General features: G+C 38.9%; 1 long non-coding RNA gene across 1 annotated transcript; it reads left to right on the top strand.

Annotated features, from left to right (window-relative positions):
* The first annotated feature begins 2685 nt into the window (after positions 1–2685).
* LOC113613852 (uncharacterized) lies at positions 2686–17800 on the top strand. The gene is made up of 3 exons (XR_003430392.1): positions 2686–2797; positions 11485–11609; positions 17668–17800. It is a non-coding gene; the product is annotated as an uncharacterized LOC113613852 (long non-coding RNA).
* The last annotated feature ends 444 nt before the right edge of the window (positions 17801–18244 follow it).

Raw genomic sequence — 18244 nt, 5'->3', positions numbered from 1 at the left:
TACCTAGATGTAGAACTGAGGAGGGTCATTTCTTTTACACACACACACACAAACATACATACACATATTCTCCAGAATCAATTGAAAAGTTGACAGATCAACCACTGACAGCCAAAAACCTCTAAAATATGTTTTAAATCCTAAGAATAATTACTATTCTTAGCATAATGTAATGTCCTCAGCCTCTGACAGCATAGATCTCATTGTTAAGTACCTTGGCCTTTATTATGTGAAGAATACTCAAGGAAGCAAGAACCCAAGGATAGTAAATCAGGGGTTGTAAACTGCCATTCCATCAATTAAGTCTGATCCACTGATTTTTCTTTTGGTTTCTAGTATCTATTAATATTCTGAAAAATCAGAAACCTCAGCAACACTGAGCTTGCCTATATGAACCATGGCTTCCCCATTTCTTTCCAGCTCTCTCCCATGTGCCCTTTTCACTCTATTGAGAGACTTGAATGCAACCCTAAGAAAAAATATCAAAACAGCTAACAAGGCTGTTGTAAACACAGGTTGCAAGAAGTTAAGGATGAATTATGTTGTTGCTTACCGAAGCCTAAGGATGTGACCAAGAGAAATAACTAAATAAAAACCTTGTTGTACAAGGCCTCTTATGTAAAGTCACTAATTTGATCATTATCCATTACATGTGTTTAATAAATTAGACAATATGTTCACCTAAAGAAAGACAATGCCCTCTAGACACCCATGTTGTAGATGTTGTCATATAATGACATAAACAAGCTGTAGAACAAGAAAAAAACATAATTAGTATTTTGTTCTAAGTAAAGAAAATGAAATAGAACATTCATGAACAATTACAAACAAGTTCTTTCAAGTTACGAGATTATTAGCTGGGGCGTATGAACCATAAATTCTAAGGGAGCAGTCACTTGGTAATTGTATTTAGAACACTCTTATTAACTTAGACCAATTCCAGGAATGAGTAGTAGGAACAAGCACAATTAACATAAAACTAGAGAGCTGTACTTAGGAGGAGGAACTCAGAAAACGCAGCTCTGTAGGATGGTGGAGACTTTAGGGAATCCATGGGGTTAGAACATGCAAAGTAGTTGCTTTTGAAGGCCTTAGAACAGTTAAGCCACTGGTATCATGTGTTACAGGGGTAGCATCAGGTTCCTGGCAAGCTGGCCTGGAATGAAGGAAGCAATTACATCATGACATTTGCCACACCATATGGCAGGTGGAGCTATCTCAGGATGCCATCCAACGGCTCCTCCGCACAGGAACTCTTCTAGTGAGCGTCACTTGATACACGAAGCTTGTGAAGGAGTTCAAATTCTCGTAGATGATTATATTATCCAGGTAAAAAGGCAAGACTACAACCTGAGAGCTTTGCAAGAGCCAAGCCAAGAAAGAAATGCTATGTATAGTGATAATGAACTAGAAGTTAGAGGCCCAACCAAAGCCATAGAAACTATGGGCAATGGATCAATATTTACTGATCTCAGATTGAAGTAGCTAAGGATGTGGGACGAGGTCAGATTGGTGCTTAATATTACTTCTGTCTCTATTATTATTTTCATCACACTAAGCATAATTATTCTTTATCATGAACTTATTATATGCCAGGCGCTGTGCTTTCTGCTTTTCCTATTTTAGGATGTTTAATGAACATTTGCTGAATGAAAGGGCGAGTTAATTCTTCCAGCCATCCTGCAGGGATTACAGATGGGAAGTTAAGCATCTTGCTCAAGGTGCCACTGCAAATAGGCCAAAAAAAAAAAAAAAAAAGCTAAAAATCAAATCCAGATCTGCCTCATTACAAAACCCATGAATTCTATACTCATGGTTTGTGCTGGAAGCTGAAGAAAGATTGAAGTTATAAGTCACCAGCAGCCACTCAAAGAGTAGTATTAATGTGCAATAAGAGAGAGAAAGAGAGTAGCTGAGCAGGCTCAACAAGGAGAGTCTAAACAAGGGCTAGAGACCTAGAAGTGCAGGAGAGGGGGGGTGCAGCCAGGCAGAGGCTTAGTAAGATGGCTGTGCTGGACTTGGCATAGGTGCTCGCCCTCTGACTTTGGACATGAAGAATCTGCCTGTCAGTAGTCATGGTCTCTCATGGGTTCTGGCTTCACATCTCTAGCTACTGCTCTCTATAGGATGTTCTATTCTGTGGCTGAGAAGGTTGGGGGAATGAATGGGAGGTTTGTGAAGTACAGCTGTGGTCCTAGGTGCAGGTCATCCTTGACTCTGAATGTCCAGGTTGCTGAGGTTCTCAAAGTCTGGGGTTTACATAAGGTTTTCTCTCACTTTATGCATAGAATGAGCTCACAGGAAGGGGTGGTCCAAGCTGCCAGCACTTTTAATCTCTGCTTCTATCCCTATGGACTTTCATCTGTAGCCAATTGTGGGAATTATGAGCTGGGGAGGTGGGGACTCATTTGGCATTATGTCTGGAATTCATCACCACTCTCTACCCCTTGCTTTAAGAATTTTCAAACAGCTCTTCCAAGAATAACCCAGCAAATATGTTTATTTTCCAGGAATGGGGACCCTATCTGTCCCAGCCAGACAGCATTTTGTCTCACCCCATGCCAGTAGACATCACTGCAGAGTCATATATATTATTATGTCAAGCAGCTAAGCCATTAGGTACAAGATTGGGTACAAGAGTTGATCTGCTACCAACACTATTTTCCTAATGTCATCTAGTGTAGGACAAAAGCGAGAAGAATTTGAAGCTAAGCCAGTGGACTTTGTTTGACAAATCCAGCTGATTCTCAATTATCCTGACTAATGAGGCACAGAAATTGCCTGAGAACAATGATGGGTAAGTCTCAAGCTGTATTCAGCAAAGCACATCACCTATAGGAGGGTTATGACAAAGCCACAAAAAGGGTATGTGCCCCTGGATATAAGTGGGACAACTAGACTGGGTTTTGAACTTATATTTCCAAGTCATACTAATGCACTAAATTGCAGGAAAACAGATGGACTTAACTTCAGAAAACCAAGGAAAGCTTCCAGAGAGCCTAATTGAACAGATTGCTATAGCCGTATAAATAGGTCAAGTAGGAACTCATGCATGTTCCAGGGAAAACTCTGAGATTGTGTGTGCGTGTGTGTGTGTATGTGTGTGTATAGTCAGCTAAGCAGAAACTGATAGAAACCATTTTTTCTGGAGGATGTACTGCTGTGCCATGGATGTGACTGTGTATCAAGATCCTTCTGATACTTGCAGTAACTGACTTTTTGGGAAAAGATCTAAGTTAGCCTCAACAATCCCGAATTCCATACAAGTATTGCTAGGGTTATAGAGAAGCTCTGTGTTTTGACTCTAGAATGCCAGCAAAGGAAAAGGCAACATGTTAAAACAATTCTCTACTAAATTCCAAGCATGGGAGCATTTCACCTACTTCATCATAGAAATCTGTTGCAATTATTACTAACAAAACCAAGTGTCTTCTATTAGTTAAGTCGTTCCAAAGGAGCACACATTTTTTCAAATTACCATGGCTTCCTCCCCTCTTGTAACCTACTGTAATTTTTTCCACAAGGGTTATTAAGTAATTTTGTTTGTTTAAAGCTGCCCAGAAAGTGTCCCTTCCAAATATTGTTCTTTTAAATTTTTATTCAGAGTAGAGTATGTTGAATGATGCCTCATTGTTAGATCAACCTTCTTAATCCCATTAAATAATGCAATCATAGGGGGGTGGGTGGGGTGGCAGGAGAATGCAGGGGGGCAGATATATGAAAAAGGTGTCCACATCCTCATAGTGGAAGTCGATCATTATGGCCTCTCCCAAAGAGGGAATCACAGGCTGATTTTTGCCTTGGCATTGCCTGAAAGTAACCCTTGATGGACATCTGGGCCCTGTCGCCTCTCACAAAGTCTTTGTCTCTGGACTTTAGACCCACCTCACTCATGTCACCATCCATGCCTTTGCCTCTACTTCAGCTTCCAGGGAAGCTCAGGCTGGTCCTTTTAGAAGCTATAGAATGAACTCCTTTACTGGGCAGGGCTTCTGGCCCAAAGCCCCAACCAAGTAGCTCATTGTATGGTTCCTCCCCTCCTGCCAAGCCTTCCATTTTCCTTATTTTACCTTCTTCTAAACTTGGTCTTGCAATACGAATGTGGGAGTGCTGGAAATCCAGTCAAAGGAGCCTTCAAAAAGGTTACGTGCAGTTGAGTAGTGTAATTTGTCTAGTCTCTGCTTATCATTTACTGTGGCTTTCTAGGGGTCAAAGTAGTCAAGCATTTGGGGACTTGGCTGTCGAGGACAATAATTATAGAAGGTATGACCTTGGAATTTGGGAGGTGGGGTGGGAAGAAAGATGTGTCTTTATTCTTAATGATGAGTAATTATTATTTAGTGCACAATGAACAACTGGCCTAGTTTAGCCTTTTCTCTGGGTTCTCAAACTATAAGTTATTTTTAAGTTATAGGTTATAGCCCATTATTATCTCATGAAATAAACTTATTGAATCATGACCAGAGTTTTTTAAATAATAGAATGTATCAGTAGTAAGGGTGTGTTCTTTTACATACATATGTAGGAAATGAGTGTGTACTGGATCAAAATGTAAAATACATTTTGTACCATAGATTGAGTTAAAAAAAAAAATAAAAAAAAATAAAAGCCAAGGTTCTACATCAATACTCACATATTCAGAGATCTGCAAGGACCAGGCAGATAATACACATTTTTGCTTAGGCCAATACCAGTTAGAATAAGGCTGTGAGCACAGTAGATTACTGGAGAGCTCATGCCCCATCTAAAGTTATGAATGATTCAGTATTTTAAAATGCAAAATCCACTATGCAGATCTAATTCAGTTGGGAAGAAGCCAATAAGCATGTTGTCCAATTATAAGATGCAGTTGACCTCAGGAATAGGAAAAAGGTAAAAGTAAAAATGGAAAATGTAAATTTGTGGCTGCTGAGAATAGTCGGAACATGACTCCTGATAGGTCTTAGGGTATTTCAGAAACAAGGAAAGATGAGGGAAAAGCATGATCTCTGTGTGATCATTTTTCCTTGGCCTTAGAAGAAGAGTATGATGGTAGAAATAAATTTGAGTCTTAATTCCAATACTTCTTCATTTTCTATGTGATTTTGGACAAGTTACTTAAATGATCTGGCACTCAGTTTCTTCATTTGTAATATGGGAATATTAATACCTATTTTATAGTGAAGATTACAGATAATGTATTTTAAATATGCAGCATTAGCGCGAACGATAGTGTTAAGTGGGCACTTTAATTATCATTCTGTTATCTCCTGAAGAGTAACATAATTTCAGCTAATTTTAGTGATTAACTAAATAAATTCAGAAAGGGAATTACAAAAGATTTTATTTTCACTCTGGTTTTTGACAAATCCTTTGAATATTTTAATCAATCACATAGTGGGAAGATATGTACTGGTTTGGGAGGACTATTTGACAATATCTATTAAAAATATTTCTAAAAATCTCATATAAAGCCTCAAAAAATTTAAAAGGATTGAAATTATACAAAGTATTCTCCCCAGCCACAATAGAATGAAAGTAGAAATCAAAACACAGAAAGGAATGAGAGAAATTCATGACCATGTGGAAATTAAACAACATATTCCTAAATAACAAATTAATCAATGAAGAAATCAGAAAAAGTAATAGAAAATAGACTGAAAAGAATGAAAATGAAGACACAAAACAAAAATTCATAAAATGCTGTTAAAAAAATACTTAAGAGGGGAATTTATAGCTGTAAATACCTATATTAAAAAGTAAGAAATATCTCAAATCAATAACCTAAACACCTACCCTAAGACAATGGAAAAAGAAGAACAAACTAAACCTAAAACAAGTGGAATGAAGGAAATAATAAAGAGTAGAGTGGAAATTATGAAATAGAGAATTACAAACAATAGAGAAAATCAACAAAATAAAAGTTTGATTCTTTGAAAAGATCAACAAAATGGACAAACCTATACCTAGACTGACCAAAAAAACAGCAGAGAGAAAACTCAAATTACTAAAGTCAGAAATAAATGAGATGATATTATTACCAACTTTACAGAAATAAAAAGGGTCCTAAAAGAATACTATGAAAATACCATAAATACTATACTATAAATTGGAAAACTTAAATGTAATGGATGAATTCCCAGAAAAACACAACGAGCTAAATAATCAAGAAGAAATAGACGATCTAAATAGATCATAACAGAAGAGATTGAATGAGTAATCAAAAAACTCCTCACACGGAGAAACCCAGGCCAGAACAGCTTTACTGATGAATTCTACCAAATATTTAAAGAATTATTAGTAATTATTCACAGATTCTTCCAAAAAATGGAAGAGGAGGGAACACCTTCCAAATCATTCTCTGAATCCAGTATTACTCTGATGTCAAAACCAAAGACATCACCAAAAAAAACCCAACAAAAACCCAGGATTCTACAGCCCAGTATCTCTCATAAATATAAACACAAAATTCCCCACACACGCAAAAAATAGTAGCAAACTGAATCTACCAACATATTAAAAGGATATACACCATGGCCAAGTGGGATTTATCTCAGGAATAGAAGGTCAGTTTAACACCTGAAATCAATTAATGTAATATACTATATCAATAGAATAAAGGACAAAAACAACGTGCTCTTCTCAATAGATGCAGAAGAGGCATTTGACAAAAATCCAACACCGCTTCATGTAAAAATATTCAAAAAACTAGGAATAGAAGGTCACTTCCTCATCCTGATAAATACAAAAATACAAAAATCCCTACAACTAACATTATACTTATTTATAGTTGACATGATCTTGTAGCTAGAAAATATAAAAGAATCCCCCAAAATACTTAGAGGTAATAAACAAGTTCAGCAATTTTTCAGGATACAAGATCAATATACAAAATCAATTGTTTTTCTATATACTTACAATCCAAAAAATAAAATTAAGAAAACAACTTCATTTACAATAACATCAAAAAAGAATAATACTTATGAATAACTATAACAAAAGAAGTACAAGACTTGTACATTGAAAACATATTGTTGGAATAGAATTTAAAGGATGTAAGTAAATGAAAAGACATCCTATGTCCATGGATTAGAAGGCAGTATTATTAAGATAGCAATACTCTCCCCATTGATCTACATACTCAGTACAATCTCTGTCAAAATCCCAGCTGGCTTCTTTGCAGAAAATGACAAGCTGATCCTAAAATTTGTATGAATATACAAGGGACCCAAAATTGCAAAACTGTATTGGAAAGGAACTAAGTTGAAGGATTTACACTTCCTGACTGCAAGACTTACTGCTAAGCAAATGTAAGCAATACCATGTCATAGTGATTAAGGATAGATCAGTGGACTAGAATATAGAATCCAGAAACAAATCCCCACATTTATAGTAAATTGATTTTTGAAGAGGGTGCCAAAACAATTGAATGGAGAATGAAGAGTCTTTTCAGCAAATGGTGCTAGGACAACTGGAAATTCACATGCAAAAGAATGAAGTTGGACCTCTACCTTACCCTATATACAAAAATTAACTCAAAATGGATCAGAAATCTAAATGTAAGTCAAAATTATAAACTGTTAGAGGAAAACATGGAGGTAAATTTTCATGACCTTGGCTTTGGCAATGGCTTCTTATATATAATATTAAAAGCAAAAGTGAAAGAGAAAATAGTTAAACTAGATTTCATCAAAATTAAAAAGTTTTGTGCTTCAAGGTCACCACAGAGAAAGTGGAAAGACTGAATGGGAGAAGATATTTTAAATCATGTATCTAACAAGGAATTTATATCTAAAATATATAAAGAACTCTCACAAATCAATAATATAATGATTAAAAATAGGCAAAGGATCTGAATAGAAATTTACCCAAAGAATATATACAAATGTCTAACAAACACAGGAAAGGGTGCTTAACATCATTTTCTTTAGGGAAATGCAAATCATATTATGAGATGCCACTTGACACCCACTAGGATGACTCTAATCAAAAAGATAATAACAAGTGTTGGTAAGGAGGTAGAAAGAATGGATACCTCAGACACTGCTGGTAGGATTTTTTTGTTTGTTTGTTTGTTTGTTTTTTTGCGGTATGCAGGCCTCTCACTGCTGTGGCCTCTCCCGCGCGGAGGACAGGCTCTGGACGTGCAGGCTCAGCGGCCATGGCCCACGGGCCCAGCCGCTCTGCGGCATGTGGGATCCTCCCGGGCCGGGGCACGAACCCATGTCCCCTGCATCGGCAGGCAGACTCTCAACCACTGCACCACCAGGGAAGCCCTGCTGGTAGGATTTTAAAATGGCACAGCCACTTTGGAAAACAGTCTGATAGTTTCTTAAAAGGTTAACCATGAAGTTACTATATGAACATATATCAAACTATTAACAGTAGTTTCTTCTGGGATGAGGAGGTCAGTAGGTGGATGGGTACTAGAACAGAGGAAGTGGGATGAGGGAACTGTCACATTTCACTGTATAAAGGTCTGTTTTGTTTCTATCTTTTCAATAATTTAGTATTTATGTATTCCCAGTATAAGACAAAAACAAATAGAAAGCTACATAAGATGGATGTAACACATGGACCAAGTCCCAAGGCACTTCATCAAATTGATGTAATAATCTTACTGATCAGAATACACTGTACTATGAATGCAGAATTCACATGCTGTTGGCTACCTTTGTTAGAGCAGAGTTACATTCTATGTGACATTTACTTTGGTAGGAAAAGGGATATGGCATGCTTTGACAAATGTTCTGTCTGGTGCATGTTCAGGCTTTTGTATTTGCTATTCTCTCTGCCTGGAATGCTCTTCCTACAAATATCCACATGTGGTCCTCCCACTTCTTCAGATCTTTGCTCAGATATTTTCTTCTCAGCCAAGTCTTGCCTGCCTTCCCTACTTTGAACTTGAGTACTCAACTCAATCCCCGTTAGTCCCCATTGCCCTTCCTTGCTTTATTTTCCTCCATAGCCTTTTCAGCCATCGGATACCCTACAGTTTCACTTACTTGTCTAATGTCCACTTCCTCCATCTCACTGAAGGTAGGAACATCTATCAGATATTTCATGGCTGTAACCCTGGATCTAGAATGATATCTGGCACATAGCATGTGCTCAATAAATTTTTGTTGAACCAATGAAAGAATGATTTAATAATTGCACTTAAATAAAGGAAACTACGCTTGTGGGAGCTACTGGCACAGCTGGGATGGAAAAGCATTGTCTCTCTGAACTCTCATCACCGAATCTTGCCCATTGAGTGAAATAATTTAAAAACTGGATATAGATGGCAGCAAGGTTTCCAAATTTTCTTCCATTGGTCAAAACCCCCAGTTACTCTCATTCACCCACGATTCATCACTGACACTCACAAAGAGGGGAAAAATGAGAGCAGAAATGTCATTTCCCTTTCTCCCTACTTTTAGTCAAGCTGAAATAATCTGAAACTTATTGGGAACATGAGACTTCAGGCATTTCAAAGCTTAACTTCCAGATCATTAGAACATTGTATCACCCATCTGAATTTGGACTTGAGATTAACATTATTTCTATACTAAGCTGATTTTTCCATCCATCCATTAACGTTTCCTTCTTAGTGAGCCTTTATTTAAATCCACATTTCTTTTTCCTTCACTATTCCCTGAGTATGTCTGAACATGAAAATACTTCCTTTAATTGACAAGTCCAACAAACCAAGATAAAGTATAGCAATGAGTGGGTTCTTAGATCCTTCTCTGTATGTGAGTATACTAAGCTTGAAGGCACAAAGCGTTAAACCGTTTTTGAGAGCACGTTGTATTTTTTATTTTAGTTCTTTTTCCGCAGGAGGACTCTCTGAATGTATAATGCAGGGCCAGTTTTGGAAGACCAAACATAGAGAAGAAAGAGGAGATTAAAGAGGATTAGCAGCAAAGACACCTAAAAGAAGAGCACCCGTGGGTGGAATGGGAGGCGTTCATTGATTAAGAGTTGGAAAAACTAATTTCTTTCCTATAGTTCCAAGGGATTTCATAGCAACAGAGGAGAACAAAGTCCTAGTCCTTTAAAACCATGAGGCACCACTTTGTCTGACATATTTCTTCGATATCTTCCAAGGTACATGGAATATAGGTATTCCAAAATGGGTGAAAGAGAAATCTTCCTTGTCATTGTTTAAAACCCCTCCAAGGAGACTCTGAATTCTGTTAGAAAGACAAACCATTCTTCTTCCTGTAGGAGCCTAAGCTCTTCAGATCTCATCTACATCTCTCTTGTTTCCATTTAAATTTAGTGCCTCCTCTGTAGTGCTTAGAGTAAAGAGAGAGGCTCCCCCTTCCTGGGAAAACTGAAGTTTCCCACTGGCCCCCAGCTCCACATGGGATGGGGCATGGCTTCACGCCACATGATTTACCCTGAGGTGCAAAAAACAGTGTTCTGTAAACAGTTCTAACAACTATTATAAAGTACTAAGGCTGCTCTCCCAATCAGGTCCCTGATAAGTTGAGCATTCCTTGCCCTATCATAACAGAGCACATGTTGCCTGCAGGTCTAGCTGTGAAAATGACAGAGCAATGCTCCCAAACAGGTTGGGTGGTGAACATGGGCCCCATGACTCACCCTTACCTTAGTTCTAACAGACAGGCTTTGGAAAGCAGGCTGGTTAGGGTCTGCTAGGTGGATTCCATGTGCTGCTCCGTCCTGTCTGAATTGCTCAGAAGGAGTCTCGAGCCCTGTGTGTCTAGGCGGGATGGGAGTGGGGCAGATCAAGAGTGTGGCATCAGAATAGAAGCAGTGATTTCCTAAGTCCTTGGTCAGCTGTGCGAAGCCTAATGTCTCGTTTAGTGCAAGTTTCATGAAGTCAAACCACCAGATCAGGCTTGGGGAGGTTACCTGTTGTTCGGGCTGGTTTTTACCCTTTGGGTTTTGTATAAATTTGAAAACAACAAATAAGACGTGAGCATTTTTCTTGCATACGCTCTGTCATCCTAGTCTCGATTTCAGTAGATTCTACTGTGTCAGCTGAATGGAAGAAATATGCGGCTCATGTCCATGTTTCCATAAGCACATAATATTACTTATACTACAAAGTAGTAATTACTCCAATAAAATGATGAAATATTAATAAAGGTGGAATTATGAGTTTGACATTACCAATGGCAATATAAAGATTATCGATTTTTTTTTTCTATTACTGAAATGGTTTGAATTGTATTCCTTGTCCAAGGCCTCGGGAATTATTAAAATTCCTTGACTACACAAGCGTCTCATGAGATGTGTTAATGAGATTGTTTTCTGATATGCAAAAGTGTTGTGACACAGTTTTTAAATGCATGCTGCACATCCCCAACCAATTATCATACAAAATGCAACTGTTTCTCTTTGTCAGTCACTAGCGCCTGAATAGACAGCACTAGACCCAGCTGCATAATTCTGGTTTATTTTTCATGTCTGATACTATAGTAATGTTGTGAGGCATTTACTTAGCAACAGGGGTTAATGTTTGTTTTAAATGTGATTTCCTTTCTTCAGCCTCTTTGGAAATATGCCTAAATTAAGAAACGTGCCTTCAGTTTCTTCAGAAGAGCAAGCATGTGTTTGCATACACACCTCAGCTTGGCTTGTTTTTTCTTCCTCCCTGTGGTGATTGTGATGAGGTGAGTGTTTATGCTAGCAAAATTCTGGAGTGCGGACAAACTGTGCTGCACTTTTATTAATGCAAGATGGAAAATGTGACCAAAATATTGTAGAAAATCTAATTCATGTCTGCTCAAGCTTTGTATTAGTTTGCTGGGGTTGCCGTAACAAAGTACCTCAAACTGGGTGCCTTCAACAACAGAAGCTTATTGTCTCACAGTTCTGGAGGCTGGAAGTCTGAGATCAAGGTGTTGGCAAGGTTGGCTCCTTCTGAGGGCTCTGAAGGAGAATCTTTTCCATTCTTCTCTCCTGGCTTCAGGTGGTTTGCTGGCAATCTTTGGTGTTCCTTGGCTTGAAGATCTCCACCTTCATCTTCACATGACACCCTCTCTGTGTGTGTGTCCAAATTTCTCCTTTAAGGTACCAGTCATATTGGATTAGGAGCCCACCCTACTCCAGTATGACCTCATCTTAACTAATTACAACTGCAACAAACCTGTTTTCCCATTCTGAGATCCTGAGGGTTAGGATTTCAACATATGAATTTGTAGGGGATACAATTCAACCCATAACAAGCTTCAAATAAATAATAGACTATGTAATTCAATGAATAGATATTAAATTGTAAGTTGATTCTTCAAGATTAGTGTGACATTTGCTTTTCAACTTCTAGTAACTCCCTCAGGACTCTTGTGTCTCCCTTTACCAAGCAGCAGAAAGAAGAGTTATAATTTGCAGCAAAGCCCTTACTGTCCACCGAATTTCGGTCCAGCCTTTCCCATTACAAGATATTAAAAAGACCTTATTACCAAGTGCTCCTCATTTCAGTCACTGTTTCCCTCAGTGTTTCTATTAATTTTGATAAACATATGAGCGTACATGCTTTGTAAAGGGAAGGGGCAGCCTTCACTGGGAGTCAAGCTTAATCACAGCGTAGGTATTAAACTGAGCCCAGAGACCTTTTAAGGTTTGCAAATTCTTATGGCATAATAAGTTAGGAACTTAAAACTCAGCATCGTAAGCTATCTTCCAGACCCTAAAGAATACTGTAAAAGGATACTAAGTTGGAATGGTTATAGGAAATGTCACATTCAGAGACATGGCTGATCAGGACCTCATTAATTGTTGCAAGATGCACAGACTACCAAAATCAGGGATTAGGACTAGAGCCACACAAGAGTTGGTGGGAAGGGGACATGTATTAGTAGGTCTGAGAGAGAGGTTCAGTCTAGCAGGCAGAATAATGTAGAGTCTGAGAGGCCTGATAACAGATAGCAGGTGGCATACCAGGCTGGCACTCCCAACTTGGAGTCACAGAGATGGGTGGTAAATCTTGGCCTTGGGAAATTCGGGAGCAGATGGTGATCAGAAACACAGGCAAGCAGTTGAAATTTGAGAGGTCAGACCCAAGCCACAATGCTTCTGGTAGGAATCTTCTCTCAGATATGGTGGAGACCCTCCTCAACACTTGAATTTGTCACTCCTCAGTTTTTGGAGGCGTTGCTCTTTCTCTGTTGGCGTCCTGTCACTCTAATGCTCTCATTCTCCCCGGTTCTCCTGCTTGTTATTCATTCACTAAAACCCTTCTGCTGTGTGTTTCAGGGAGGGAAAGGTGATCGTCACGGGGGCAGATGCAGTAAAGCAGTGGGGAGAGATGTCCGAGTGGGCTGAGGAGGGGGTGGGAGGTAAGAACTAGAGAGTCTTGCTGTGACAGGAAGCGGTTGAACGAGTGGTCTCTGAAAGAGACCGGGCAGTCCTCAGGGTCCTGACTCTTCACCGCCCACACCCACTTTGAAGTCATTTCACTTATATCCTTCCCTTTCAATGCCATCCACACACTGATTACTCCTCAACTTGTACCTTCAAACCTGACTTCTCTCCTAAGCCTCAGACTCATGCTTCCGACGGCTTACTTGAGCTCTGCATTTGTGTGTCTCCAACAGAATCCATCCCCTGCAAAGTTGCCAGAGGGATCTTCTAAAACTGTAAAGTAGATCATGCCATTTTCTTACTTAAAGGCTTCCAATGGCTTTCTGAAATACTTAGAATAAAATCCAAATTCCTGGGCTTCCCTGGTGGCGCAGTGGCTGAGAATCTGCCTGCCGATGCAGGGGACATGGGTTCGAGCCCTGGTCTGGGAAGATCTCACATGCCAGGGAGCAACTAGGCCCATGAGCCACAACTCCTGAGCCTGTGCGTCTGGAGCCTGTGCTCCGCAACAAGAGAGGCCGCGATAGTGAGAGGCCCACGCACCGCGATGAAGAGTGGCCCCCACTTGCTGCAACTGGAGAAAGCCCTCGCACAGAAATGAAGACCCAACACAGCCAGAAATTAATTAATTAATTAATTAATTTTTAAAAAAATCCAAATTCCTTTTTATGGCCCTCAAGGTTCTACATAATTTTCCTCCCTAATCTCACTTCCTATCATTTTCCTGTTCTTTCACTATGCTCCAGCCACACTACCAAATGTATGTCTGTTGGTTGAGCAAGCTCTCTGATTGTGAACTTGTAGTTCATTGTACCTGGATGATCATCCTCCAGATCGTCACTTGATTTCCTCCTTCTCCTCACTCAGGTCCAAGTGGATAGGTCACTGCTTCCTCAGTGGCCTTTTCCGGACACACAATTCAAAGTAGCAAAGTCCACCCACCCACCCAGACACTCTTTCACGTTATACTGGTTTACTTGTTTCACAGTATGTATTCTTGCTGATTTGTTTACATCTATATTGCCTGTTTTTACTCCCAACCTCCCATCACCAAATAGACCATAACTCAAGAGAATAGAGACCATGGTGGTTTGTGTTCGTTTTTGCTTGTTTGGTTGGCTCAGCATGGCATTTCCAGTACTCAAGATAGCACCAGGTATGTAAATGTTCCATAAGCATTTATTGAATAAGTGACTGGAAATATGCCCAGAATCCAGCCATTTCCTACCACCTCAACTGCTTCTGCTCTGGTATAAGCCACTGTGTTCTCTTGCCTCAGTTACTGAAATAGCCTCCTAATTGATTTCCCTACTTCTGCTTTTGCCTCCCTCAGTCTATTCCCAACACAGCAGTCAGAGTGAACTCATTAAAAAGGAGATAAACACTTCTCTGCTCAAAATTCTCCAATAACTTCTCATCTCAGAGTAAAATCCAAAGTCCTCCCTTTATCCAAATCTTTTGCTACCTCTGATTTTATCACTCTTACTCTCTCCCTTCCTCACTGTACTTCATCTATAGTGACCTCCTTGATATCCCCTGAGGACACCAAGCATGTTTCTGCTTCAGAAAGTTTGTACTTGCTGTTCCCTCTGAGTGTAGTTTTCTTCCCCAGACATCCAAATGGCTTGCTCTTCTCTTGGACTTCCTTCAAGTCTTAACTAAAATAGCACGTTATCATCAAGACCCTAACAGTCTACCATAATATAAATATTATATATTATATATATAATTTGTATATATTATATGTTATAATATAATTATAATAATATAGTCAACACCAGGCCTATCTTGAAAAAAAAAAGTATCAGTAGAGAGTCAAACATTTAGCTCAATTTGATCTGTGTCAGAAATCTTGGTATCATTTACTTAGCCTTACAAATTATGCTATTTCAGTTCACAAGTAATGAATTTCAGCTATTCAAGATATTGACTGTATTTTGAGATATCCCTCTTGAGAAAAACCCTTGAAATCATTGAAATGGTGTTTATTGACATCATTAGTGTCATGGAGAAATGATTGTTTTCACTTTCCTCATTTCAAAAACTCTTATGACAAATTTCCCCTTGGCTTCCTCATACTTTAATGGAAAAAAGCAAGGTTTTGATACAAGATGCCTATGTATTTGCTCATGAAAAAGATATATGCTTATTGGCTAGAACATAGTAGTATTCAGTTTTCCTCATTTATTTCAATATTAGATCAAGATCAGGAAATATTCTGCCAACTGTTCTCTTTGCAAACAGTAGGGTTCTAATGCTCAAGTACTTTAGTCTCCTTTAATGTTCACAGCAGCATATATAAATGGTGTCCTTTAGTACTGATCCCATACACCTATCTCATGAATTGTATTTAACTCTTTTTTTTTGTATTTAACTCTTTGCTAACTATTTTAAAATGTTATCTTTCTATACCGTGACTTTTCAATATTAACATAATAAAAATATGTTGATCATTTCTTCTTCATATATGCTCCACTTATGCTGAGAAATTATTCAAGTTCTGTACATCAGTGGTTTTAGCCAAATATGAAGCAAAATGTATGCTATCAACTATATAAGCTCTTAAACGTTTTATGCTGTTATATTATTAGTATTTTATTATCAATGCTGTAGCTTCTGAAACTGTCAAATTGTCTCTACATTCCCTGGAATCACCAGAGGTTTATGGATCACACTTGAAGAAACACTGTTACCTCGATGGGGAGCCAATAAAATTGTATTAAAGATTATTTTTTTAAATATATTTAAAGGAAATATGAGTAGGGCAAATGAGGAAAGAAAGAGTAATGGTGGGAGGAGGGAAATAGAGAGCATGTTCTTTTATACACTCATTCTCCCAGTCAAATTTGCCAAGGCAGGAAGTGACATCAACAGCAACCAGAGTCCTATGACCAGGGGACCCTACTCCTCCCACCCTCTCCTCCAGAGGGAACATAAGAAATGGAGAACCAAGTCCACTCAGGTCTATGGCCCCAATCTTTCCTTGTTTGCGATTCCTCTCAGAACACGGTACATTCCTCTTCTTTTCTATTGTTGGTAGTTCTCCCATATTGAAATTCTTGGGCAGTGATTTGCACATTTGGGAGGGCTAGAGATTGTCTCCCCCAAATTCATATGTTGAAATCCAATCCCCAATGTGATGGTGTTTGGAAATGGGGCCTTTTGGGTGATTAGGTCATGAGGGTAGAGCCCTCACGAATGGTATTAGTTACCTTATAAAAGAGACCCTAGAGAGCTCCCTGCCCCCTTCTACCATGTGAGGACACAGCAAGAAGATAGCCATCTATGAACCAGGAAGTGATTTCTCACCAGGCACCAAAACTGCTGGAGCCTTGATCTTAGACTTCCAGCCACCAGAACTGTGAGAAATAAATTTCTGTTGTTTATAAGCCATGCAATCTATCATATTTTTCTATGGCAGCCTGGACTAATGGAGGGAGCAATTGGAGCAAAATGGATACTACCTTTTTGTGCTGCACTAGCTTTTGGCTGTGTGTCTACCCATGGCTGGCCATTGTCACCCCATATCCTAGTGCAGAGTATAACACTCGCCACGTTAATACAGCTTGACAAGACACTTGACTTTCTAAGTGCTTTCACATTCATTATTTCATCTGGGTGTGGCTAAACTGCCCTGACCAAGCCAAGGAAATTTCCCCCCTGAGCTGGAAAGAGGTTTATTGAAGGTACAGTTCAGTCACAATACCTCCTCCCCTTGAAGAGAAACATTTACAGAGTTGATGAGGTCTCTGCAAGAGCAGGAAGGATACAAGAGCTTTCTACCATCCTATCCTGTCTATGAAATTTAGTTTTTGCTGAAAGAAAAGACATGGGAGTTTTTAAGAAATGGGTCAGGATAAAAATGAAGTTTAGTTCATTAAGAAAGGAAGAAACAGTCCTCTCAAAACATGGGTGCAGCTCAGAAATATTTGACTCATCGGAGTGATAAGACTTGCTGACATGGGCTGCGTGCTCCTCAACTTCACAGAGACTTTCAAGTGCCATACGCCACTGAAAACACAAATTCCGGTTCAGGCATGTAGCCTAAGAGATTCTTGTGTAACCTGTGCTGCAAGGAGCTAAAATCTTTAATCATGTTGATGGAATATGTAAGATTTCACTGAACTGAGACATTTGAAGTAACACTTAAGGACATCTGCATTTATGCCCCAGACACCCAGGTTCTAGAAGTGGGTTAGGTTTCCTCTTTCTTTATAGGTATCATAGTATCATGGTATAGGTATCATGGGCAAAAGCTGCCTCCTTCTTCCCTCCCTGCCTCCCTTCCTCCCTTTCTTCTTTACTTCCTTACATCTTTTCCTCCTTTCCTGCCATCCTCACACTCTCTCTCCTCTCTTCTTTCCACAGCTATTTACCACCTATCATGTGGCAAGCTTGATGCTCTACTTCAGAGGTTCTAAGATAATTTGTACATCACTTTGCCTGCCTTAAAGATGCTCATAAACCAACAAAGAGAGGCATCTGATCCATGTGTTATCAACTCAAGGTGAGTCTTCTCTTGCCAATATATTCCTTTTTGTTTCATTAATACAATTCTGCTTCTTTAAAGGAGATTTAAACAGCTGTGAAACCCCATCTTGTTTCACATTCTCAGGGTAAAAAGCACAAATTCAAATTAATGTATGATACAGTTAGTGAACATAAAATATACTTAATTAACGTATTCCACATGTTAATTTGAACCCTCAATTGGGATGTAGTTTCTTTATATACATGAAAACTTGAGTTTTCAATGAAACATGAGTGTTTGTGCAGTGATTCAACTACTAACAGGGTTACTGAATATAGGAAAATACTTCCTATAAAATAGACTCTAGGGAAACATCAAGCCCTGACTCTGTGATCATTACAACACAGCAGAATAATAATTAACTAAATGTATGTTACTTTTCCTTGAGTGTCATTTAGGTGGGCAAAATAATAA

The sequence above is a fragment of the Aethalodelphis obliquidens genome, unplaced genomic scaffold (assembly GCF_003676395.1).
Source record: "Aethalodelphis obliquidens isolate GAN/ISIS:26980383/991018 unplaced genomic scaffold, ASM367639v1 scaffold4, whole genome shotgun sequence".
NCBI classification, from domain to species: Eukaryota; Metazoa; Chordata; class Mammalia; order Artiodactyla; family Delphinidae; genus Aethalodelphis; species Aethalodelphis obliquidens.
This window is presented reverse-complemented; position numbering and strand designations above follow the sequence as displayed.